Source organism: Lissotriton vulgaris, chromosome 4_1, assembly GCF_964263255.1.
Source record: "Lissotriton vulgaris chromosome 4_1, aLisVul1.2, whole genome shotgun sequence".
In the NCBI taxonomy this organism is placed as follows: Eukaryota; Metazoa; Chordata; class Amphibia; order Caudata; family Salamandridae; genus Lissotriton; species Lissotriton vulgaris.
The window spans coordinates 575,250,603-575,275,836 of NC_141691.1; positions in this window are offsets into that span (position 1 = coordinate 575,250,603).

Below are 25,234 nucleotides of genomic sequence, written 5' to 3' on the forward strand. Positions count from 1 at the left end.
TGACGAGTGCGAGGTTATCTGGGTACGAATTGACGCTCTTGGCAAGCCATATTCAGATAAAACGTTGTAATGTCCTAAATCCGGCAACTTTGTTACCAATTAGTGCAGAGTCAGACGAAGTAGCAGAACATGACTGCTACTTGCGTACAGAGGAGGAAACAAAAGGTCGAGTGGACCTTAAAAACACCCCATTGGAAGACCCTGACGGCACCCTGTATGTGGATGGGTCATGTTTTAAATTGCCGAATGGTGATGTGACTACTGCTTATGCTGTTGTGACGTTGAATACTGTTGTTGAGACTGCGAGATTGAATCAGAATTCTGCCCAAGCTGCAGAGCTGATTGCTCTCACTAGAGCATGTGTGTTAGCAAAAGGTAAACGTGTGAATGTGTACACCGATAGCCAGTATGCCTTCGGTGTAGCGCATAGCTTTGGACGGTTGTGGCGAGAGCGTGGTTTCTTCACGTCGCATGGCACGAAAATACAGCATGGCCAGCTCGTGAACGATCTTTTGGATGCATTGACTTTGCCTGCTCAGGTTGCGATTGTTAAGTGTAGTGCGCATCGTAAGGTGACGGATGATGTTGGTCGTGGTAACGCGTTTGCAGATGAGATTGCTAAGGAGACTGCCCGGAACCTTAGCACTCGAATGTATGTGACGAGTTCGGTTAGGTGGCCTACAGAATCAAGTATGTGTGAGAATACTATAGAGAGTGTGAAAGCAATTCAGAATGAGGCCACCGACACTGAAAAGACGAAGTGGAAAGAAAGTACGGGAAGGTTGGATGCGAATGGTTGCTGGATTGATTTGTCGGATCAGAAAAGATGGATGTTACCGGATGCGTATGTACTAGCCGTTGTGACAATGGCACATGGGTTAGCACATATTAGCGCGAAAGGTATTTGCAAGTTGTTGGCTGATGTGTGGAAGAATGATGGTATTACGAAGTGTGCTGAACGTCTGGTGAAGAATTGTATGGTGTGTATAATGTACAATCCTGGCAAAGGAACCCCAACTCCCCCTGGCAGTTTTGCTCCTCCTTCGTATCCCTTTGAGGTGATTCAATTGGACTTCATCCATATGGAGCGATGCAATAACCTGAAATATGTTTTGGTTGTGGTTTGCGCATTCTCTCGATGGATCGAGGCCTATCCCCTCAAAGATAATACTGCTTTGTCTACTGCGAAAATCCTACTGAAGGAATACTTTCCTCGGTACGGAATGCCTAGAGTCGTGTGGTCAGATAACGGAAGTGAGTTTGTTGGAAGTGTGATGAAGAGTGTGTGTAAGGGCCTTGGAATTAATCAAAAATTCCATAGCGCCAATCATCCCCAGTCAGCTGGATTGGTTGAAGGTTACAATGGTACCCTTAAACTAAAATTAGCGAAGATTCAGGCTACGACTGGACTTTCGTGGCCTGACGCTTTGCCTCTAGCATTACTGTCAACTAGGGCGACTGTACACTCCCGAATAGGGCTTAGTCCCTATGAAATAGTGTTCGGCCGTCCTGCGAATGTGTGGGGGGTTCCTAGGCCAGGTATATTCGTTGATCTTGAGTACCCGATGTTGATTGACTACTTACATGACTTGACTGCTAAACTGAGGTTAATTCATCAACAGGTTTACGACGCCTTGCCGACGCAGACGGAGGGTCCAGGCCACCAGCTCCAGCCCGGTGATTGGGTTGTCACCCGTAATTTTTCGCGCAAGAAGAATCTGGACCCCCGCTTTGTTGGACCTCACCAGGTGCTCCTGGCCACGAGGACTGCCGTTCGTCTTGAGGGGCGGAAGAATTGGGTACATGCTACCCATTGTAAACGAGTCCCTATTCCTTTGCCGGCAGACCCGTGGGTGAGGAAAGGCATTGCGTCAACAGAAGCAGAGACATTGCCGGCGTTTGTACCTTTTAGCGACGCACAGCTTGTTGGTGAACACTCAGCGCAGCAGAAAGCCACTGTTGGAACATTGTCAGCAAAAGACTCAAGACCAAATCAACAAACTGATCAGCAGGACGCTGTCTCTTCAACGGATCCTTTGTTCAACGAGCAGACACGTCCCGGGAAACATCGATATTCTTTGCGTTCTCATACTAAGGACAAATAAAATTGTTTTCTTGCTTTGCTGAAACTGACAACTGCAATATCCTCGTTTCCCCTGATCAACTTTGAACAATTCGTATCATTGAAACTTGTTTTGTGCATATATTAAGCTTCTTCCTTGTATTTCTTTTTCCTTTCTCAGCTGAATTATTGTGCTAAATAAATACATATTGTGTATTGAGGGCCGTAGGGCCGCGCGCGTACTTCCTTCTGGACAGTAGGTCTTGGCGCTAGGTTAAAGGCCGTCGGTTCCTAGGAACTCCTGGGGATTGACTATTGCTGCACAGAACGAAGTGCGTCAAGAAACGTTGCGGACGGTCGTAGGGAAATGGCATTTTCGAAGCTGAACGATTTGGAAGGAGCTCAGGCGTATAGAGTCAAACTGCAGAAACTTAGTCGTACTAAATGTGTTGTATTCCAATTGTTTGTACTGTTTTTAACTGCTTCTGCATTCTTGGCGGGTGGGGTGTATTATGCTATGTCTTACTTTTTACTTCCTACCCCTACTCCTACTCCTTACCCTAACCTTACTTCTACTGCTACTACTGCTTCTCCCCATTCTTTTCACATTTTACCGGAACACGAACAGGCTAGACGTGTAGAATTCCGCAACAATTCCTTTATCCAGCTCCTCCATCAGCATCAGTTAGTGGTTAACACTACTAATTGTTGGGTGTGTGGGTTGATGCCACATACTACGGGTAAGGGAATCCCATATCTGGTGTTACCGTATAGTTCCCAAGGGTCAGCTCGAGCATACCAAACAATGCTTCGAAGCGCACTAGGTTTCCACCCCACTCCAGAACAACGTTCCCCCAAACCTGGTCCTACCTCGTACCAGTGGGTGTTGTCGATGGCAATACAGGATTTGGAAGATGAGATCCATGATGCTTTTCTCATCCCTAAGGAAGAGGTACAAGCCTATAGGGCCCCGAGTAGAGGGGAATATAGTATGTTCACTAATGAAAAGCAGCTTCAAAGCTCGCCTCCAATATGGGTCGTACCCCACACTGGTAATCTTTGTCTCGTGGGTCGTGGTTCGCAAGCCCGACTTGGAGCCAGTGCTTGCACTGAAAGTTACGTTCTGCCAATGTCCCCGTCCCCTGTGTTTCTGGCTGCCAAGGGTACGTACTTCATCTGTCATGATCGTGCATATACATGGTTGCCCTCAGACTTCATGGGCTCATGTTTTGTTGCAAATCTGTTGCCTCCGACGTTCACTGTAGATGCCGATTACCATAAGACTAGAGTTGTACGAGGCGTAATTAGCGAAGAGGATACTGCCGGTCAAGAGGCAGGAGACTTTTTCAAGGGTTTCCTCCCGTTTTGGGGACCTATGGTTAATAGTAGGAACCTGAGACATTTGACTCGAGTGGTAGAATCGACAGCTAATGTTACTGCCAGTGCCCTTGGTAATATCACCACAGAACTTCAGGCGGAGAGACTTATGACGTTGCAAAACCGTATGGTTTTAGATGTCGTCTTGGCAGATCGTGGTGGGGTATGTAAAGTGATCCATTCGAGCTGTTGCATTTTCATACCTGATAATGCTCCTACTGTCTATCAAGCCATCTCGAAGTTGCATAAGATCTCCGAATCCATACACGTGGATGTAGGGGATTGGACGCTACTCGGTTGGTTTTGGGGCCTGATGTCGACTTGGGGTTGGAAGATTCTGATGATCATCGGGGTTGTGGTAGTGTTCCTGTTCACGTGTTGCCTTTGTGTGCAGTGTGGTCCTGCCTTATGTGGCCTCTGTGCTACAACGTGTATGAGACAACCACCTGTTACCAAGGGGACTCGGTCGGACAGAGCTATGCTACAACGACATCTTGATGGTCTGATGAATATCGAATATGACTCCGACTAGTGCTTGCCTACATGAGGGCAAAAGGAGCGTCTGAGGTTCCGTGACAATTGTAAGTGGTGTTTTCGACTCGCACGAATATGGTCGAGTCTGGTATCTATGAACCGCAAATGACGAGTTTAGTAAGTGTGCGCAGTTTCGCTGTGCTAACTTAAACCGTTCGTTTGTTACGTGGGCTTTTCATCTGTACCCACGGGTTCCATCTTAGATACGGCATCCATTTTGTCTCTTGCCCTCAAGTAGTCAGCGAACGGACGCTGTCCGCTTCGCGACCCTGGGACTCCCAAGATATTTGCGGAAGACACATGTCCTTTGAAAGTGTCTTTATGACGAGGGGGTTGCTACTGTAAGGCAGGTGGCGCCGCTCGAGGCTCATCTTGCTGCACGGACTTATTGTCTCAGCCGTGCATCTCATTAGGCACGTCCCTTTGATGCCTGTATCTCGTGCTTCCCGGCACCTCCCCTTTTACACCCTTTCCGATCTCCCCACTGTCTCCGTCTTCCTCTGCACCTGTCTTCGTTCCTGTTTCGATCCACTTTACTGCTGATTGGAATTTGCTAATGGTGGGAAGATGGGTTTTTACAGTTGGGAACCGCCAAATGTTTCCGCACTTATGTTCCGGACCTTATGTGTTTTAAAGCGACCAAAGCGACCCCTCTGGGAGCTAGATGTGGGAACTGAGTTGTAAACCTTTGTGTTCAATGTTAGCCTATGGGTAAAAACTGTATAAAAGGAGCGATCCACAAAACCAATTTGAAGCAGTCTCCCCAAGTTGCACGTGGTGTACTTGTCGTGACTTCTGTGTTCCCTGCAGTAAATAAACCTTGACTCTTTGACGCCGAAGGAAGTGTCCCGTGTCTCTGTGACTTGTACGCCGGAGCAGGTTACCCACGAAGGTTTCAGGTGTTGTGCCCTGGCACCGCTGGGTCCAAAAGAACCCAGTCCTTCAGTAAGGTTACACAATTTCCCTTCCAAAACACCCTCAGCAGTTCTCCCCTCAAGAGTTTTTCCAAATTTTACCGACTTTACAGATGTTATCGTTTTCACCCCAGAAATAAACTACCCTATCTCCTATGCTTCACACACCTCCTGTGCCGAACACCTAGCAGACTTCCCAGCTTTGGGGGACTCCGCCGACTGCAGAAACCTCTGCTCCTCCAGTGCTGGCCAACTGTATGTTATGCAGTCACATAGAGCACTCGCTAGCGCCAAACTTGTACTGCCTCTGCCGCTCCTCAATTTGGAGCGCCGTGCCACAGCCCTCCAGCCCCTGCCGAGCTCTCTGGCCACCCGAGCCCAACAGGAGACCTGGTCAGACATTCCTCCAGCCTTCACAGGATCGCATACCCCTCCAGGGGCCTTACATGAACCACGAGCAAAGGAGCGCAAACAACGGAGCCTTCTGCAGCCCGCCAGAGGGCTTAAGGTAAACCTCTGACCTCAGCTAGAACTCTTTCCCTTTTTCATAGACAGCCTCTAGGCAGCACTCCGACCGGTGCCATGAACCTGAAACAACTCCGTCCCCAAAAAACTCTCAAAAAAGCTCTTAAGCTTGTCTCCAGCTCCCAATTTCCCCTCCTACATGTCGCTTCCACAAAAGGTGCACCGGGTCATCGCAAAATCACTCAATCAGCTCTCCGTCCTCTGGAAACCTATGTGACCGCGTTTTAACCGGCTGCCATGTTTTCCGAGTCATTTGTAGCATGCTCAGGATGGTGCAGGGAGAGAGAGCTCTATATAAGACGCATGCCATACCCAGACTCAGCATAAGCCCCAAGAACAGCCAGCTTCGGATCTTATTCATATGCTAACCATTGAAATCAGGAATAGATTTGAAATCTCCGAAACTAATCAAAAAGAGATTAGAGCTTCCTGTGACAGTCTGGAGAAAAAACTGGATGACATCGCCGTTGGAAAGCTCAGAGATTTAACAGAACAGACCGAGGCCAACTCAAAGGAGATCAGGGTTTTAAAAGAGAATGAGGCTATATTGAAGGAAAAGCTGGAATCAATGGAGAATAATCAGAGGAGAAACAATCTCTGTATTCTAAAAATCCTGGAAGGATCAGAGAGGGAATATATCAAGACCTTTGTGGCGCGGGTGAATAAACTGGGAGTGCATATGGAATGTTCTGAAGACCTGGTGAAAGATATGCAGAGAGTTCACAGGAACCCCTTCAGGTTACATCCAAAGAAATCAAAACCCAGGCGAATCCTGGTTAATTTTCTAACGTATAAAATAAAGGAAACTCTAAAACAAGAAAAACTATCGGTAGATGGAATTAACTTAAATATTAGATTGGATGTCTCCCAAAATACAGCCAATAAGCAATGGGAATTTGGTAACCTGATTGAATCCTTCAGAAAATGGGGTGCGACGGCACAGTTAAAATTCCCTGCTAGCCTGAGGGTGATGCATAATAAAAAAAAGCAGACCTTTCGGAGAGTAGATGAAGCCGAAGAATTCCTCAGATCTTTATCTGACACTAGAGTGAAGTAGGAAGCTGAGGATGTTTTTTCAGGGGTTTTTCCCTTTTGACTTCATCTTTGACTTCTTCATTGTAGTCTTTATCCCCATACCTATATGATGTTAAGCACTATATATTCCTTCTGTCTTATTCTGTGGTATTTTGCTCTAGTTTTTGTACTTAGTCCTGATTAAGAGACCACTGTATATCCCTTCTGTCCTATTCTGCTGTATTTTGCTCTATTTTTTGTACTTAGTCCTGATTAAGCGACCACTTTTTCACTGGGTTCTTGTTTATGGTAGCAGTACCTCTTCAACCTCGGGAAGTCTCCTTAAGGCTTAGGCGAGGCTTAAGCTATGAGGGAGAGTGAGGAAGGTTTTCCAATTGAGGGGGACGGAAGGGCACGTGTGAAGGCATGGGTGAAGGATCATAGAGAAAAAATACAAAAAATATTTGTCTTCTTTTAATGTCTAGGAACTCTGGTTGCATGGGAATAACAAATGAGTATCAGTAGAGAGGCCCAGATAGTTATTATCTTGGAACATAAATGTGCTTAGGGTGAGTTAAAGGAGGGAAAAAAAATGCAACATATAAGGGATGCCCGTGCTCAACATATATTCCTCCAAGAGACGCATCTAACAAGTAAGGAAACAATGGAGATTTTTAAGTCTAGAAGATGGCTGCAGAGAGTAATATGCATGGACCATCAACTCACTATAAGAGGAGTGGCGATTCTTGTAAAATCCAATCCTCAGATAATCATAGAGGATAGTGGAACTGATGACAGATGGCAGATGGGTAGTAGCGAAAATGAGATGTTATAATCAGAGCCACACGTTGGTAGGCTATTACGGCCCAAATTTAGATAATCCTACCCCGTTTATTAATTTACTCTTGGAGCTGCTGGCCCTATTATAATGGCAGGTGATTTAATGTGGTGCTAGATGACAGGTTAGATTGCACCACTAAAGGTAGGGCAACTACTCATAATAAATCACACTCTTTAATTGTAAATTTAGTAAAGAATTTAGGTTGGTGCGAAAGGCAGGGGTCTTTAAAAAGCTTTATGTGAAACAATAAAAAATATGAACACCAATCACAAATAGATAATTTTTTGATTGACCAAGCTATGAAGGGCCCTGTTAAGGATGTTAGTCATGTGTGATCTCATTTGTCGAATCACTCAGCCATCTCTTTACGTTTGGCTCCCACAAATATGGTGCGCCAAAGGAGATGGACCTTTGACTCTACCATGTTGTCTGATGAGGCATTAATGGAAAATTTGGGGGTGGAAGATTAAGGATAAAGATATAATGCAGGAGTCCGGGTTTGCTGCTATTGCGGCCCTTAATCCCTTCGCTGCAGGGGTTAATCCCCCGCTGTGCTGGGGGGGAGGGGGCGCGCACAGCGCCCGCATTCTCATGACGAGCTGAGCTCGTCATGAGCTATGGCGCTCCTGTGCTCATGAGGAGCTCAGCTCGTCACAGGTGTATTGCCTCCCGTGGAACGCTCAGCACAGTGGGGGAATTCTCCCCGCACCTGAGCGTTCCACGGGCCATGACGAGCTGAGCTCGTCATGAGCACCGGAGCGCCGTGGCTCATGACGAGCTCAGCTCGTCATGAGCATCCAAGAGGTTAAAAGTGAGTTAGCAGGCATTTTGGAAAGAAGGGTGCAGAAGAGATGGCAAGTGAGCAGAATGGCCCATTCGAACCATGGAGAAGGTTGTGGCAAGCTACTCACTTGGAAGATCAAAAAAACTATCAAGTAAAAAACGTCATTAAAGAACTAAAGTTGGATGGGTCAGGAGCTCTAGCTAGGTCAAGGGAAGATCTCGAAAAGGCTTTGATCAATCATTTCGGGGAAGTATACTCTGAAAATCTAGTTATGCAGAGAAATTAGAAATGTTATTAAAGCCGGGAAAGCAAATAAGGCAGCAGGACCAGATGGTATCCCGGTAATATTAACTACTAACCTTTGGTCCCGGAGGAGCGTGCTGCCCGGTGTAATGAGCTCAAGAGCCTTGTAAGGGGTAGTAAGACCTATATAAATGTGCTTCAAAATGGCCCTCTCTGAAGGGTCAACCCAAACCTTTTGCCTTCCTCCACATATTCTACTGACGTTTTTGGTAGCTTTAGGATTTTGAGCACTTTACCACTGCTTATCAGTACTAGTGTGCATGTGCTCTCTCCTCTAAACATGGTATAATTGGTTTACACCTGTTTGGCATATTTGATTTCCTTGTAAGTCCCTTGTATAGTGGTATACTATACACCGCGGGCGTGTAAACTAAATGCTACTAGGAGACCTGCACCACTGATTCTGCCACCCTCAGAAGTAGCCTTTCAAACCAGTTTCAGGCCTGCCAATGCACTCGCTGTGTATGCAGTTTGCTGCAACTTTGGCTTGGCATTTAAGGCCACTTGCCAAGCCTTAAACTCCCCTTTTATTACACCTGAGTCAACCTTATGGTAGGCATTAAGATGCCCTAAGGGCAGGGTGCTTTGTAACTAAAAGTTAGATGTACTTGTATGCTTTGCATGTCCTGGTAGTGACAGACATTTTTTCTCACTACTGTGAGGCCTACTCCTCTCACAGGCAAGCATTGGGAATTCCTGAATACAATTTTAAGCTGTAATTCCTGATCAGAGAGGAGTGCCTTTTCATGTTTAATATATTTGGAATTGTAATGAGAAATCTTGAAGTTGGATTCAACATTACTGTTATAGAAATGCCACTTTTAGAAGCTGGATATTTCTTTGTACTTACTGCTCTTTGTACCTGACAGCCTGTCCCCAAAATACGCCTGGGCTGGGTTACAGCTACACTTTATGCATTTTTTCTAGACATTGTTTTAGCCTGGCAGACAGGACTGGTTTGAAAAGAATCTTTGTGCACTTCAGAGATTTCTTTTGAAGTCACCCCATACATCAAAGGCACTTTTGGAAATAAGTACTGGGTCTCTGACTTCTTAAAATCAGACACTTTGTGGGACTTGTAATCAGACACTGCTGACTCTACATTTGCACATTGCCAGAAGCTGCTGTGCTGCTATAAGGGACTGCTCTTCCGCTAACTGCTTTGTTGTGTTGGCCTGCTGCCTGCTGATTGCTTGTTATAGGTAAAACTGTTGTTGTGCTTGTCTGTTGCCAACTACCTTCTGCTGTGATACATGGAACATGTTCTCCAAGGGCTTGTTGGCTTGCCTCCCTGTATCGAGGTCTCAGGCTCATCCAAGAATTCCTCCTTACTGCCCTTGCTGTGGAACTCGGCACCTAGTGCGTCTGGCAGTCGGGCTTTGATAATAATCAATGCCTGGCTGATTGACCATTTTTATTAGAGCCAATTAAATGCCCCAATTTTTTCAAGACCAAGTGCTATTGGTTGTGCAGAAATATTTACAACAAGGGGTGGTGAGGGACAGAGTCTCTGAATTAAACAGAATACTCCCACCCAGTCAAGAGATCAGGGCTAGATCCAACACCGTTTTTTAGCTCACTGCACCATCCCAGTTTCAGAACCTGGCTGTATGCAAATTAGTCTGCTCCTGTCCCAGTGCATGATGGGAACAGGGCAAACCAAACTACAAAAGCCAATTCTTACACTGGGAAGGAAACAAGCTACCGGGGACCGGTTTCTGGCATTTCAGCCGTCTTCGGCCCGGCTTGCTTGAATCCTGATGGTGCAATGAGCAAGGGACTCACATCTGAGTATACCCTTCCACGCTTAGGGTGGACAAAAATATTTACAACAAGGGGTGGTGAGGGACAGAGTCTCTGAATTAAACAGAATACTCTCACCCAGTCAAGAGATCAGGGCTAGATCCAACACCGTTTTTTAGCTCACTGCACCATCCCAGTTTCAGAACCTGGCTGTATGCAAATTAGTCTGTTCCTGTCCCAGTGCATGATGGGAACAGGGCAAACCAAACTACAAAAGCCAATTCTTACACTGGGAAGGAAACAAGCTACCGGGGACCGGTTTCTGGCATTTCAGCCGTCTTCGGCCCGGCTTGCTTGAATCCTGATGGTGCAATGAGCAAGGGACTCACATCTGAGTATACCCTTCCACGCTTAGGGTGGACAAAAATATTTACAACAAGGGGTGGTGAGGGACAGAGTCTCTGAATTAAACAGAATACTCTCACCCAGTCAAGAGATCAGGGCTAGATCCAACACCGTTTTTTAGCTCACTGCACCATCCCAGTTTCAGAACCTGGCTGTATGCAAATTAGTCTGTTCCTGTCCCAGTGCATGATGGGAACAGGGCAAACCAAACTACAAAAGCCAATTCTTACACTGGGAAGAAAACAAGCTACCGGGGACCGGTTTCTGGCATTTCAGCCGTCTTCGGCCCGGCTTGCTTGAATCCTGATGGTGCAATGAGCAAGGGACTCACATCTGAGTATACCCTTCCACGCTTAGGGTGGACAAAAATATTTACAACAAGGGGTGGTGAGGGACAGAGTCTCTGAATTAAACAGAATACTCTCACCCAGTCAAGAGATCAGGGCTAGATCCAACACCGTTTTTTAGCTCACTGCACCATCCCAGTTTCAGAACCTGGCTGTATGCAAATTAGTCTGTTCCTGTCCCAGTGCATGATGGGAACAGGGCAAACCAAACTACAAAAGCCAATTCTTACACTGGGAAGGAAACAAGCTACCGGGGACCGGTTTCTGGCATTTCAGCCGTCTTCGGCCCGGCTTGCTTGAATCCTGATGGTGCAATGAGCAAGGGACTCACATCTGAGTATACCCTTCCACGCTTAGGGTGGACAAAAATATTTACAACAAGGGGTGGTGAGGGACAGAGTCTCTGAATTAAACAGAATACTCTCACCCAGTCAAGAGATCAGGGCTAGATCCAACACCGTTTTTTCGCTCACTGCACCATCCCAGTTTCAGAACCTGGCTGTATGCAAATTAGTCTGTTCCTGTCCCAGTGCATGATGGGAACAGGGCAAACCAAACTACAAAAGCCAATTCTTACACTGGGAAGGAAACAAGCTACCGGGGACCGGTTTCTGGCATTTCAGCCGTCTTCGGCCCGGCTTGCTTGAATCCTGATGGTGCAATGAGCAAGGGACTCACATCTGAGTATACCCTTCCACGCTTAGGGTGGACAAAAATATTTACAACAAGGGGTGGTGAGGGACAGAGTCTCTGAATTAAACAGAATACTCTCACCCAGTCAAGAGATCAGGGCTAGATCCAACACCGTTTTTTAGCTCACTGCACCATCCCAGTTTCAGAACCTGGCTGTATCAAATTAGTCTGTTCCTGTCCCAGTGCATGATGGGAACAGGGCAAACCAAACTACAAAAGCCAATTCTTACACTGGGAAGGAAACAAGCTACCGGGGACCGGTTTCTGGCATTTCAGCCGTCTTCGGCCCGGCTTGCTTGAATCCTGATGGTGCAATGAGCAAGGGACTCACATCTGAGTATACCCTTCCACGCTTGGGGTGGACAAAAATATTTACAACAAGGGGTGGTGAGGGACAGAGTCTCTGAATTAAACAGAATACTCTCACCCAGTCAAGAGATCAGGGCTAGATCCAACACCGTTTTTTAGCTCACTGCACCATCCCAGTTTCAGAACCTGGCTGTATGCAAATTAGTCTGTTCCTGTCCCAGTGCATGATGGGAACAGGGCAAACCAAACTACAAAAGCCAATTCTTACACTGGGAAGGAAACAAGCTACCGGGGACCGGTTTCTGGCATTTCAGCCGTCTTCGGCCCGGCTTGCTTGAATCCTGATGGTGCAATGAGCAAGGGTTGGTTGTGCAGAAGCAAGCCCTTCACTAGGAATCACCATTTTCCTTTATTGACTAGCTCTGCAGAAACAGTGCGTGCCGAGTGGATGAGCCACATTCCCTTTGTACATCTTGCAATGGCAGCAGGGAGTTTACCAGCGAAATAAGCAACACCTCTCTCACCGGAAGTGTTGCCGAGGAGACGGCTACACTGCCCCCCAGTAGGCGGCCAGTGCAGCCCAGCAGGCGGAAGTTCCTGCTGTGCAGCCTAGATTCAGCTGTCTGCCGTGGTTGTGTGCTTCTGCCCAATATCAAGCCGCTGGACCTGTGTTGAATCAGCAAGGACAGATCAGCATGGCCTACGAACACCTGCCTTCCGACGGCCAGACCACAAGGTCCTCACCTCTGCTACTACAGCTCAGGAGAGGTACTGTGATCAATACCACGGACCCGAGAGGTCCTTGAAATTGCCAGGCACACCAGCAGATGACTGAGTTCTCCTACACGCACGGTACCATTGGGTACGATATAATGCAGGAGCTTGTTGTGGAGACCTAGTGATCCACCACGTGGGTAAGGAAGGTTACACTACAATTGCTTTGAGCACTGATATTTATCTATAATTTAAAAACCGCTAATAACCTGGACAGAATATATTTTATTCTTATTGTCTTGGTCTTGTTTTGTTCAGAATTCAGTAAGTTATATTTTTAAACATGTGTAGAGTCTTTTTGTGATGTATTTATTCTGTTACTGTTGTTGTGTTGAACAAATACTTTATATATTGCCTCTTTTGATAAGCTTGCCTGCGCTGCGCCAAGCTACCAGAGGGTGAGCACAGGTTATCTCAATTGTGTATCTTGCTTAGCCTGACTGGAGTGGTGGGTTCTGCCTGGCTTGGGTGTATACCTTAGCAAACCAGAAGCCATATTTCTAACAAAATGCAATTACAATTGCAATTGGGACTTATCTACAGGATGAAACAACTGGAGAATTTCTTCATTTCTATTAGCTGATTATGGATAACAAATTCAGTTGACCTACTGTTTCAAAGAGATATATTTTCTTGACTTTTAAGCCTCCTTTCAAAAGTTACAGTATAGTTCATGTAACAAATAGTATTCTTGTCTGGTTTGGAACGTTACTCATTTCCCCCAGCCACACTCTGTGTTAAAAATATGATCTTTATCCATTTCACTTACTTACTGTATTTATTATTCTTTCCATCATCTATCCATACTCAGTTAATTTCCTGTCTCCTAGACTAAGGCACTGCTCGACTGCAGGTAGTGTGGCTTCTAAAATTGAGCCACATTTGACGCCATCACAGGATGATTATGATGAGTTGTCACCTAATTGAAAAGTGTAATTTCCTAAAGCAAAATACAGCAAACTAGTGTGAACCACAGAATTGCCTTGAAGCAAGTAACAAAGCTGCGCCTTCATAAATCAGTAATGCTCGAACATGAACCTCTATTAGTTGAGTAAGCTGAAACTTCGAGTTGAAGTGTGTTTCAACTCCTTTTCCCGTCAAATGAGACCAGCTTCAGATCTGAACTTGAGACTGGTTTACAAATTAAAAGATTGTTGTTAAAAATACCAATGTATTGGTTTCATGATGTTCTTATTTGAATAACATTACTGAAAACTTTTATACTGCCATCAAATCTAGGTAAGATGGTGGCAATACCTGGCTTGTATTTAATTCTCTTACCGGAAGAGGTAAGTTGGGAGTTTCATCTACAAAAAATTACCTTTGTCTTTTGGTAATGAGTAGGTTAGACTCCTAACCAAGTATTTTGGTACTTTATACAGTCTTATATCAAACCGATGGATAGAATTGTGAATTTTTACATTTAGAAGAGATTTGTAAAACTAATATTATTTGGGCTATCTTTCTGATTGCAGGCTTTATTGAAATAATTGGTGCCCAGCACTGGGCCATATACTGCAGGTTACAGTTACAAAGACAAAAACACATATGTGATCAAAAGTGCATATGTTAAGAGGGACAGACCTGGCCACACCGCGTGGAAACATTATATCAGCACTATTGATCCACAAAGGACTGTTTTGAAAACATTAATAAGTATTTGATAAAGATGTAATTGTATTTTCTCAAAAAGAGGACATATTGTGTTCTAATTGGAAAGCGGTGCTTAACATAATGTCTTCAAGTGCTTTCCCAAGTTCTGCAAGTGAATCCATCATTTTGATGTCTATGTAGAGATCATCCTTCTCAGACAGAACACACCAAGAGCCAAAAGCCCAAAGCCCATCTGCTCATCAAGATGTCGCTTTCCATGCAATCGGAGACATCCGCCATCACATGCAACTTGTTTGTCTAGATGAGCCTATTTTTTATTATTGCTTGTCTGAGCTGCTTTCTTTTGAATTTAAATGATAAAGTATTTTTGAGACATTTGCTTCATTTAACAGTAACAAAAACTTTAAAGTGCACACTAATGTGCTGCTCAATGTGGAAAAGCAGTGCTGCCACTAACAGCGCTGACCCCTGCTTTCATTGTGCTGTGATGCATAGAGTCCTTTCCATTTATACTCAGTATAGAAAAAAATAAGCATTGGAAAAGCAATTGGTCTCACATTTGCTTGAGTTAGAACTATTGGTGTTGTAAATGACAATGTCTTTTACCCATTTGTTCTGGAGTGTATGTATGTTGTCTAGTGAAACTATGCCGGTTGGATTGAAATTCTTAGTTGTGGATTTGTGAGGTGTGGAATTATTTCTTGTCGAGTGGATTTGTGTGGTTAAATTATGTGGCATGGTGTACAGTGGAAATATGTGGTTTTGAGTGTACTGTAAGTATGTGTAGTGTGAATAGTATTTATTGGAGTTTAATTATGTGGTGTGCTGTAGAAGTTTGTGGCATGATGTGGATTTCTGTGGTGTCGATTGGATGTATAAGGTGCCTTGTGCAATTGTGTTATTGAGTTGTGGTGTGGACTGGAAAGGCCCACCACTGCAGACAAAATGGGGCAGCAGCTGGCTGTTTTGCCTGTGATAGAATTTCCTGATAACACATGCACATGCACATAGAAAGTAGAGCCCTTCAGTGCCAAGATTGTTTGGCCAATCTTTTCTTTTGTTTCTTACGTTTTTTAACTGTTTTGTCTTCTTTTTTATTTCTTTTGAATATGCATAAAAAATGCAAAAATCGCACAATTGCCAATGGCCGTCCTACGAGTTTTGTCAATGTGTGCTAAAAAATCATGTTGAAACTAAAGCCATGGAGGGAAATCCCCTCAGCCACATACCCATAGACATCCATGGAAATAGATGCATCTGCACACACAGCAGACAGCCACTGAACACGCACACATACACACTGAAGACAAGCACCGCGCACACACACGTACAGCAGGAAGTGAATGCTGCACACATATTGCTTGTAAATCATTTAAGTCATTGATATTTCAACATAGAAATCCTATTCCGCAAATAACTTTAAAAAACAGAACTTATTTTGCAGTATATTCTCTCTTTATGTAATAAAACACGTATTGTGCTTCAAAAGCCTATGTATTGCTTTTCAAACATGGAGAAAGTATATTGCTTCCACTTATAAATATGTAAACAGAAAAATGGTATGACGTAAATTTGCGTCACGGTGCAAATTTTTTAAATCACAAGCAACAAAAATCTTACCAATGACTTATCCTGTTTTTGCAACAGGGCAAACTTTAATTAATATGCCCTCAGAGATAAAACATTTGCTTTTCTAGTTGGATGAGCTTCTTCTAAGGCTGATCACTCCAAAAAACCTTTTATTATCTGAAGTGAAGAACAAACCAATGGAATTTTAAAATGCTTCTGCCTCATGTTTTCTGAGTGCGGGTACAGTGCCAGAGGCTTATTTGTGTGTGTCTGCAGGGGCTGCAGCGGTTGGTTGCTTTCTGCCCTCAAGCTGTTTGTACCAATGTCACGGAGGTAGAACTTTAATGTTCTGGTGGCTGTGGCTGCTTTCTGTCTCTTTAAAACATCCATGGTGTCTGTTCACTACAGCTCTTACAGTGATTGGCCACAGTGCTTCATTTACAAATAAACAAGTAAAATCAATGAAGTAAAATCAACACAGTAAGCGTGAATTAGACATTGTATGTAACTGGTGATACACCAGGATCAACTTCTTCTCTCATGCTTGTCTGCAGTGCTGCATGCTTATGCACAGCTAACAGCTTAGCATGCCATGACTGGAATGTTTATGATCCTGTCACAACAGACCCCACGGCTCTCATATCGAGAAATGTACAACCCACATGCGATCAACTATGCACTCTTTAAAGCCGCCTAGTATTTCAACTTGAAGTAAAGCGCTTTATAGCCTTGCCATAGGTGTGAAGCGCTATGTAAATTCTGCAATATTAACTCCTTAAAGATAATGGCAAGATGACATAATAAGGAGGAGAGGATGTGCCGTAACATCCAGTGCTGCCAACTTTGGAACTGGGGAACCAGGTTTGAGTCTTTGCATCAACTCAACATCCTGTGATTCTGGGCAAATCACTTAATATCCTCATGCCTACCACAGCAAGCCGTACATATTAACGAGGAGAAAAGCAATCAGAAACCACGGCACTGAGCGCTTTTCATGAAAAAACTTTAAATCAGAAAGCCAATGCACTGTCAACAATTAGTCACAGTCAGGGGAACCCATAAATAAACGTTTCTTATTACTGCTGGTTTGCAATGCCGTTTTTAAAGGTCATTTAATATTTGCCCAGTGTAAACATCTACACCTTTTTGCAAATGTGTGCAATGGAATTTCTGAGTGCCAATGTTAATCCTTCGACAAAAATCAAAATAAAATGACAGAGGTCACTGCACCCAATATATTGATATATTTGGAGCATTTCAGAGATGACAGAGAAGATACCACAGAGACTCTTAATTGTAGCACATTTGAACATAATTTAGGTCAATATCAAGAATGTATAGCATCTCGTTACAATCATCTTTTTAATGTTTTTTGAAAAAATAAATACTTTACACTTCACAGCCCAATAATGTTTTGTGACACAATCCAAAATGTCTGCCTTGTTTCAAAAGGCTTCCTAACTACATTCTCCACAGTTTAATTTACCTGCTACCTTTCCAAGATGTCTGCCTTGTGAACATTTTGAAAAAGAATGAATCAAATGTGCCTGTAAAGCACAATTTTGGAATACATTTGCTAAAATCACTAATGCATTGAAAAGGGACAATGTCAGTGCTGTTTGTGCTGATTTGGGGAAAGGACAATATTAGGGTAGGGTATGCCATTTTTAACAGAGTCTATGAGTTCAAAGGTACAACTTTTACCTAGCTTATGTGGCACAATAAAATTAAATGTTTTGAAAACACTCTAAACATATAAACTGAATGAAATCATGCAATACACTTGAATGAGTCAGTCACAGTCCATTCCAGTGGCCGAAGGGTAATGGGGTTATTCAGTATAGTAGAGTATTCCTTTAGAGAAACAATTTAAAAAAGAGGATTACCAATTAAGCTTTGTTACTATAACTTAGTCCCCCTGAAGCTATATGTCCATTTATTAGACATTCACAATTTGGCATTCTCCGATAGGACATCTCTTAAGCCCTCCCCTTCCCAGGACCTTTGTCACTCTTTAAATAATTTCTTTATCGAGAAGATTGCTATTATCAAAGCCAACATTCCCTCACCCCCCGACTTTTGTTGACCCTCAGTGTCCTCCACCTAAGGGACAACTCGATGCCCTTCCCCCCCTGACTAAGGAATCCTTGACCTCGATAATTCCCCTTGTTAAATAGGGCTCCCCATTGGACACTTGCCCCGCGCACATCCTTCGCCACATTTATACAACTTGTCCAGATCCCCCTCTTCACTTCCTCAACAGTTCTCTTTCCCAGGGGGTTGTAGCCAATCCACTGAAAACAGCTGTTATTGTTCCCATCTTAAAGAAGCCTGGCGCAGACCCTTCGGTCCCCGCCAATTACCGCCCCATCTCCCTCCTACCATTTTTGGCTAAGGTGCTCAAACGCCATGTTACCAGGTCTTTGAGAACTTTTGTGGAGGAGTACGGGGTTTTGGCTCCCCGCCAGGCCGGCTTCCACCCCGCACACTCTACGGAGTCCGTAGTACTCTCGGTCCTTGACAACCTCAGGGAGGGAATGGATACCAACCAGGCCCAGGCTTTGGTTCTCCTCGATCTCTCAGCCGCCTTTGACACGGTTGACCATACCATCTTACTTTCCCGTGTCGGGGCGGCGGGGATCGGGGGTACCGCTCTGGTATGGTTATCCTCCTTCCTGAGGGACCGCACCCAGGCTGTTCGCCTGGGTGATTTTTCTGCGGACTTCCGGAAAGTTCAGTGCGGGGTCCCCCAAGGTTCCTCCCTTTCACCTCTTTTGTTTAACCTTTATATTGCCCCTCTTATTTTTTCGTTGCAGCAAATGGAGGTCAGCGTATACAATTATGCGGATGACCTTCAACTTGTTTTCAATCTGTCTTCTTCCTCTGCTTCCATCTCAAACTTCCAGTCTATTATGATTTTCATCCGGAACTGGATGAACTACAACCACTTGAAACTTAACCCGGAAAAGACCGAGCTGGTGTTGACGGGTGGTTGCTCCAGTCCCTGGTCTTCACTTTTTTGGCCCCCTTCCCTAGGCTCTCCCCCAGTCCCTTCTACCTCAGTTAAAACTTTAGGTATCAAACTTAATTCTCAGCTCACTCTTCACTCCCAGGTTAGTTCTGTGGTGTCCTCTTCTTTTCTGTCACTACGCACCATCCGCAAGGTATCCCGCTTTTTTTCCTTCGATGCCTTGAAATTGATCATCTTGGCGATGGTTATTTCCCACCTGGATTATGGCAACGCCCTATATGCAGGTATACCTGCGTATAGTTTAAGGCGCTTGCAGCTGATCCAGAACCAGGCAGCACGGTTGGTGTTCAATCTTCCAAAATCCCACCACGTAACTCCCCTTCTCAAATCCTTACACTGGCTCCCTGTCCGTGAACGCGTCCAGTTTAAGCTTGCTTCTATCAACTTTCAAGCACGACTGGGCGCGGCCCCGGCCTTTATAACATCTGAGATTGTTCCCTATGTTCCAACTAGGGAACTACGCTCATCCACGCAATCCCTGTTGTCAGTCTCCCGTTTCCGGAGGAAGAAATGGGGAGGATCAAAGTTTGCGACCCTTGCCCAGTCCTGTGGAATTCCCTGCCTTAGATCTCTAACTCTTTACCCTCAATTCCGGAAAAAACTCAAAGCCCATTTATTTGCTAAATCTTTTAACTTGCTGTTTCTGTTTCTTTCCTATTATGTTCTGTTACTCCAACTCTGGGGATCTGTCTGTTGCAGCGCCATGAAACCGCTGGTGAAAGTGCGCTATATAAATATTTTTAAACTCAAACTCAAAAAAACATGGAACAATGTAGTTCTGTATCACACAGACAAGACAGAGATTAGCAAATAGGCATATATTCAAAATATGACCTTTTAATTAAAGATTTGTATCTTACCATAAAGCTCAGAAAAATTTAATCTCCACCAAAAAGTCCTGAAGGTACCTAGTTCAAAGGAATAGATAATGGCTGTGCAGTTTGAATTTGACCGTATTTGTAGTAAGTCATACCTGTATTAGCGCAAAATGACCATAGTGCCATACAAAATATAAGCACATAAAGACAAAATAAAATATATAAATACAAGTAAATACGAAAAAGCAAGTTGTCTTATAAAAACACAATAAATTATATAACATAGAATAAATATAACATCCAAACAGACAACTATAACAAAATATTAAATAAATTGACACTGTCAACAAATAAATGCAAGCAAATAACCTATATATGCTACACAACAATAAATAAATATCCCATAAACACAGTAAAGCCTAACTTTTTCAAATCATTGCAATGACACGGGTTTTTTTCAGTTGGAGTGGGCTAGCATCTATTGTTCCAGAAAAGCCTACAAACTGTCTAAATGGCTTGTGCATTCCAAGTCTTCCTCTTTCCTTGCTTTACTCCTAGTGTCATAAGCTTCTCTTTGTCCTTTTGCAAGCCACGACTGAACATGGGGAATGGAGTTGAATTTCTTAAATGGTGGACCAACATGATTTAAAAACATTAAATAAGATATTGTTTCAGTCAGCAGTGATGCTCTTGTAGATGTGCATATAAGATTCATTTGAGAAAAGCGCCGCTCACATTCTGCAGTACTGATAGCAATAGAGTGTAAGGCCATCAAAATCTCCTTGAACTGCCTTTTAATTTCTTTTCCTTCAGATTCCTTATACTCTCTGTAAGCATGTATGGTTTCTCGACTGGCAATGTTGAATCTTTTACAAAGAGACTCAATATCACTTTCACCATAGAGAACAGGTAGGTCATCAGCCCAGAACTGTTTGTATAAAACTTTTACTTCTCTAATCAGTGTATCGTACTCAGCCTTTTTGTCAGTATAATTAGTACCTCCTGTAGACAACATACAATGTCTTGGATTTTCTGCTATGCTACGAAAAAACTATCCCTGCTCAATTATTTTGTCAGTGGTCTTTCCTTTGTGCAGCATTACACCTTGGAATATATTTCTTCTATGCCCTTTTTACACTGTGAGAAGTGGTTCCCTTGCCGGTCTACCATTGCCTCAAACACTAGTATTTGCCGACAAATAGCTCGATGAGCATCAATGATTGTAGATTCATGTTTCTGTAACTCGAGTGATAAATCTGATACCTCCTGAAGAGCATCATAGATGAGACCAAGATTATCAGCAAACTGTACAGATGATAACAGCCTTCCTAGGCCTGTGTACATATTTCGTATTGAACTGTCACCATCATCAGCTGCACTAGTAAAGTGCTTGTAGAGCGCAGGATATGCAATCCAAATAACCTCCACTGTTCTAAAGCTTGATGCAACCCAACGAGTATCTAACACTCTACCTATTCTGCAAAACTTAATGTCAAGAGCTTCACACATACTCTTAGCTCCAAACGGCTTTAACAGATGTAGCAAATTGAGAATACAGCTTATCAAGTACGTTTTTGAAATGATTTGTAGTGCCAATATCTTTCATGACGTCATGAACGGCAAGTTCCAGGCGATGTGCTGAGCAGAGCCAGGCTACAATATAGGGAGAGATTTTTTCTTGCAACCTCTTCACAACACCACTGTGGCGGCCAAACATCACTGAAGCGCCATCACAGGCAACTGAAACCAGGCATTTGGAGAGAAAGTCCTCACTTATGTTAACTGGAGCTTTTCTAAGTGCAGATAGTAAACTATTTACTATGCCCTCAGCTGACAAATCACTCAGCTCAAGGAGGTCAACATAAAAATTAGCTGGGGAGTCCATGGCAGGTAGCTGCATTCGTATGTACACAATTAAAGAACTTTTCCTACTTAACGCAATGCCTTCATCTAGTAAAATATTTACTTTTGGGAAAAGTTCAACAATTTTGGCAAATATCTTCCTCTTCATTTCTGATGCTATGTGGCATTGTATGTTTGAGCAAGCTACATTAGCATGCAAAATGTGCCCCATATCCAGTCCATTGAACTTGCGGCAGCCTATCTCTGTTTCAAAACCATATGCTGACCTGTTCCACTTTACTTCCTTATAAGCTACACTGAATATTCTGGCTGTTGCTGACATATGCACAGAGAACATTTTAGCAGTTACTTGCAATAAAGGTTCTTTTTTAGCTTTTTCTAAGATTTTTAAAGTTGCAATGTGAGCCTTGCTTTGTGCATGTTCTCGAATCTTTTTCCTCAAACTTTTTTGCTGCTGTTCTATATTGATTCCATATGCCTTCACAGTAGACTCAGTCCATTATTTGGACAATTTCATTCCCCTGGATTTTTCAGCACCAAGATCACAGACTTGGCAACACACAGAACAGCCAAGGTTACGCCCTTTAACAATTAACCACGGATGCTTGTATTGGAAATACATTTTTTGGTCATGTTTCCAACCTTTAGGAAGAATGCCTTTCCTAAAAACAATGTCTGAATGTGGTTTCAGTGATAATGTTTCAAACTGTTTGCTAGTGCTTGGTGTTTCGTCTGTCTCTGCAGCAATCTCCACAGCATGAAGCTGCTGCTCATCCACAAGAGGACTATCTTGTGTCTTTTCTTCTGTAGGGGTGATAACGCTACTGCTAGCAGTGGCGTCTCCCTCATCTAGTGCCTTCTTTCGCACTTCATCATCTTCCTTGTTCCCTTTATCCATTGGAAGTGCATGGTCTTTTCTAGGAAGTTTGCTAGCAGGCTCTTCATCATCTTTGGGCTTACATTTTGTGAAGAAGCTTGAAATCTTCTTCTGCCCAGTGTGTGACATTCTAGGGAAGCAAAGTGAAAGAAAACATGCTAGACCTGTGCAAAGTGTGATGTCAATTCATCTAAGTAACAGGCACAATTAATATTTACTTGCAGTTTGTAACAAAGACATTTCCGCAATTGCACCTCTATTACCATCCATGACTAACTACAAGTACAGCAAAACACACAAGATGATGGATGGAATGTTGCACAATCCAATAATAATCCACATTTGTAAAGCGCACAATCACCTGTAAGGGTCTCCAGGTGCTGGGGGCCGTCGGAAAGATTAAGCAAGCTATTGCCCAGAGTCACATGGTGCTGGGCTAATCTGTTGCCGGTGCCAGGGATTGAAACGTGATCCCCAGATTCCGGAGTCAGTCGCCATAGCCGCGGCGCCACAACTCTTCACAATGCCAAACATTCACTCCAAGTCATAGATCTGGGTTGAATCCATTGTTATTTTCCTCACCAAGCCACCCCAGTTCAGACATGGCCATAAGCAAATCAGTCTTGACCCTGTGCCTCATGGGAACAGTCCAGCCCGAACTGCCAAGCCTTGTCTTCCCTGGACCAGAATCAAGCATCCTAGGACTGGTTTCTGGCTATCAGCCGTCTTCAGCCAGGATAGCTTGACTCTAGTGAGCACGGGACCCACATCTGGGCATACCCTATGTGGGAAGGGTATGCAAAGGGCGTCCTGTCCTGTGAGGAAGACAGATTCCTACTATAGAGGGGACCCGAGTAACATGACATGCCATCACATCCAGCATGTTTGGTAGCTCCAGGGCTTTGCACTTTACCTGAAGGTAATCTCAGGAATTGGCAGGCGAGTTGAGCCTCATGTAAAACAACTGGTGCTATGTAAAGCACTCTGATACCTGATAGTACTTGGGGTCAAGTTTGTGCTATATAAAACTCTGTAAAATCAAAAAAATGTAGCTACTATTAGTGTGTATTAGGAGGAAAACTTTACATCTATGTTCGTGTTCGGGCTTGAACACATGTGCAGACTTAATTATTTCACATATCAAATTTACACGTTTGAAAAATAAACTTAAATCTAATGAAAATCGGGAGTAAGAATCGAAGGCCTAGAGTATTATAGCTATTTTGGACGCCAGTTTTGTTGCAGGCCACACTAGACTAGAGAAATAGTTTTTTCTCCAGAGCAAAATAGAGTACATTTTCACCATAAATTTGTCCTACAAATTACAAACATTGTTCGAACGTGTTGAATAGTCATGGACGTGTAATGTCCTGTTTGGGAAAATAATGTAGCAGAGTCCCCGGTATTCCTTCTCTCTCTTACTTCTATTTCTCTCGCTAATTCTCTCACTGTGGCCCTACCCCTGTCTACCTCTAACTCGGATTGTGTTTCTCTGCCTATCCCTCCTCAACACCCTGTCTTCCTTGATATATCTTTCCTTCTCTCTGAGTCCTCACCCATCTATTGCTCTGTCATCTCTCTTGGTATCTGACCTCACCGCTCAGGGCTCACCACTCTTTACCTCTGTCCCTCTCTGCTGCCTTCCCTTGCCTCCCTACCTTGCTACCATGCTTCTGTGGCTGGTGGTAATAATGAAGTGAAGAAAGTAGAGGTATAAATAAACTTCATTAAGCCCCAGGTATTTCCTTAGTAGACACATACTGCAGCAGCTCTGCTGGCCTCCCCCATAAATTATAGCAAACAATTCTTTGTAAAAATAAATCCGCACATGCCACTCCAAAAAGCAAGTGGCACAAAGAGTCCACGGGGCCGCCTGTATTAATCAAATGCTGAAGCTCAGGTGATTCGCAGTACAGACTGCTTTGAAGTTCGAATTAAATTAATGGAGGACACTGCGAGGCTGACGCTGACCTACTCCTGTCAGTTGTTTTTGCACATAAAATGCAATACAAAATAAGGCATGGCAATGGCACAATTACATTACAAATTTTACAAGCACAAACCATGGCACACCGCTTGCTTAAAGACCCTTTAAAACTATGAGCTCATTCATGTGCAACTACTTACTGGTAGGAAAAAAGGCAAACAGTTTATTCAGCATCCTGCTTTTCATTGTATATACAAACACACACATATATATATATATATATTACCTACTGGCAGTCGCCAGTAGGTATATATGGTTAGGATTTTTTCTCTATGGAACTTTTGAAAATTCTATGTCTAATAACTTTGGCGTTTGTGGATGGAATCGGCTGAAATTTTCAGTAAAATGACACATTTTGTTTCTGAGCAGCCCCTGAAAATTTGGGGGGGTTTCGTCAAGGGGGGGCCGAGAAAAAAGGGGGGTCCCAAAACGCGTTTTTCCCATTCATTTTTCCATAGGGCGTTTGGCCTCACTTTTAGCTCGAACGGCTGAATGGATTTACACGAAACTTGGCAAAATTGTAGGGACTGTTAGCCCGATGTGCCTTTGCTGGGTCTCAATATATGTGCTCCAGTGGATTTCGAGAAATTAACGTTTAAAAAAACAGATATATCTGTGACAGCGTCCCGGGTAGCGCTCCAGATCGCGTACTTTTCGCGTAACGGAGCTTTGCGAAGCGAAGCTGATTGGCTCTCCGGTGTCTGTCAACATTCTAAACAGTCCGGTGCGGCCGCCATCTTGTCTCTCGGTAGGATCGAGAGACAAGAGGAGGAGAAAAACGAAGGGGGAATTTAATGAAAGGGGGCAAGGTAGACCCCTCTTGACCACCTAGGAATGATGTTGGGGTTAT